A 3,093-nucleotide genomic window follows, 5' to 3' on the forward strand; every position below is an offset into this window, starting at 1 on the left:
CAAGATTCAGATCCTGATCAATAAAGGGGTTGTGAATAATTCACAACCTAGACTCCTTCAAAAGCTAGTGAAGGTTGTCCTAAGATACTCAGTTGTTTACTTTTCGTATATTTTTTTTATTTTTGTTTGTTTTTTTAGAAGGGACATTCTTGTAGCCTTATTGGGTATTTTAAATTATTGTGTAAAGAATGTAAACCATAACTCTATTATTTCGCTTCCACATTCAATTCCATTTAGAAATAAAAGTTTTGTCAGTAAACCTAAAAATGTTTTTCTTCTCAGCTGTTAAGAGGTTGAAGATGGTGACACTTTTATTTTTTTATCTATTTAAGTTTTTATTTTCAAAAAAAATACTTTAAAAAATTTATAGAAAAATATCCATTGTAGGGCTTGAATTACAATGAACCATTAATATGATTGTATATGAAATTATGCAAAATGATCTTTAAAAAATAGTTAAAGAATTATTTTATAGATTATATGTTAATTCCATGAGTTTTCTAACATTGGTATCAGAGCATTTTTGTTAATTGCATGTTTAATTTTGTTCCAATTTGCATTTTTCTTGAATGTTTGAGTAATAACAGTTTTTTACATTTAATACTTTTGTGTTTTATTACTCAAATATATGCAATATTTGTCTTATATGAAGGTAGAGACTAAAAGCTTTAATTTGATATTTTTTATAATTTTTGGACAAAAAATAAGAGAGTTATGTATTTTTTAAAATCAATGCTATTCAGAAATAGAGATTCTATCAATAAACTTGTGAATTGTTTTCCTTTTAATTGTTCAGAGGTTGAAGATGGAAACATTTTTATCTTTTCATCTATTTATTTTTTTTAGAAAAAATCTTTAAAAAAATTACAAAAAAATGTTTATTGTAGGGCTTGAACTACGATGAACTATTAATGTCATTGCATGTGATACTATGCAAAATGATCTTCGAAAAAAAGTTACAAAATTATTTTATAGATTATATGTTAATTTCATGAATTTTCTAACATTGATATCAGCATATTTTGGTTAATTACATGTTTAATTTTGTTTCAATTTGCACTTTTGTTAATTTCATGAATTTCCTAACATTGTTGAATGTTTTAGTAATAATAGTCTTTTACATTTAATATTTTTTTATTCTATTACTCAAATATATGCAATGTTGGTCTTAAATGAAAGTAGAGACAAAAAACTTTAATTTGAAATATTATTTATAATTTTTGAAAAAAAAAACTAGAGAGTTATGTATTTTCTAAAATTAATTCTATTTAAAAATAGAAGTTCTGTCAATAAACCTACAAATTTTTTTTCCTTCGGCTGTTCAGAGGTTGAAGATGGTGACACTTTTGTCTTTTTATCTATTTTAGTTTTTTGTTCAGAAAAAATACTTTGAAAAAATTATAGAAAAATATCTATTGTAGGGCTTGAACTACAATGAACCATTAATGTGATTGTATATGAAATTATGCAAAATGATCTTAGAAAAATAGTTAAAGAATTATTTTATGAATTATATGTTAATTCCATGAGTTTCTTAATATTGGTATCAGATTATTTTGGTTAACTGCATGTTTAATTTTGTTCTGATTTACATTTTTATTAAATATTTGAGTAATAACAGTTTTTGACATTTAATACTTTTGTATTTTATTACTTAAATATATGCAATATTGGTCTTATATGAAGGTGGAGGCTAAAAGCTTTAATTTTATATTTTTTATAATTTTTAGAAAAAAATAAAAGAGTTATGTATTTTCTAAAATCAATGCTATTTAGAAATAGAGGTTCTTTCATTGTATCTGCAAATTTTTTTCCTTTCGGTTGTTTAGGGGTTGAAGATGGAACATTTTTATCTTTTCCTCTATTTAATTTTTTTTAGAAAAAGTACTTTAAAAAAATCATAAAAAATATCTATTGTAGGACTTGAATTACAATGAACTATTAATGTGATTGTATGTGATACTATGCAAAATGATCTTAGAAAAAAGTTACAAAATTATTTTATAGATTATATGTTAATTTAATGAGTTTTCTAACATTGGTATTAGAGTATTTATGTTAATTACATATTTAATTTTGTTCTAATTTGTATTTTTGTTAATTTCATGAGTTTCCTAATATTGTTGAATATTTTAGCAATAATAGTCTTTTACATTTAATACATTTTTGTTCTATTACTCAAATAAATATGCAATGTTGGTCTTAAATAAAAATAGAGACCAAAAACTTTAATTTGAAATATTACTTATAATTTTTTTAAAAAAAAATAAGGGAGTTATGTATTTTCTAAAATTAATTCTATCTAGAAATAGAAGTTCTATCAATAAACCTACAAATTTTTTTTCTTTCGGCTGTTCAGAGGTTGAAAATGGTGATACTTTTGTCTTTTTATCTATTTTAGTTTTTTGTTCAGAAAAAATACTTTGAAAACATTATAGAAAAATATCTATTCTAGGGTTTGAACTACAATGAACTATTAATGTGATTGTATATGAAATTATGCAAAATAATCTTAAAAAAATAGTTAAAGAATTATTTTATGAATTATATGTTAATTCCATGAGTTTTTTAATATTGGTATCAGAGCATTTTGGTTAATTGCATGTTTAATTTTGTTCCAATTTGTATTTTTGTTAAATGTTTGAGTAATAACAGTTTTTGACATTTAATATTTTTATGTTTTATTACTCAAATATATGCAATATTGGTCTTATATGAAAGTGGAAGCTAAAAGCTTTAATTTGATATTTTTTACAATTTTTAGAAAAAAATAAGAGAGTTATGTATTTTTTAAAATCAACACTATTTAGAAATGGAGATTTTGTCAATGAACCTGCAAATTTGTTTTCCTTTCGGTTGTTCAGGGATTGAAGATGGGACATTTTTATCTTTTTTCTATTTTATTTTTTTCAAAAAAAATACTTTAAAAAATCACAGAAAAATGTCTATTGTAGGACTTGAACTACAACGAACTATTAATTAGATTGTATGTGATACTATGCAAAATTACCTTAAAAAAAAGTTAAAAAATTATTTTATAGATTATATGTTAATTTTATGAGTTTTCTAACATTGATATCAGAGTATTTTGAA

Source organism: Carica papaya, chromosome 4, assembly GCF_054855325.1.
Source record: "Carica papaya isolate Zhongbai chromosome 4, ASM5485532v1, whole genome shotgun sequence".
In the NCBI taxonomy this organism is placed as follows: domain Eukaryota; kingdom Viridiplantae; phylum Streptophyta; class Magnoliopsida; order Brassicales; family Caricaceae; genus Carica; species Carica papaya.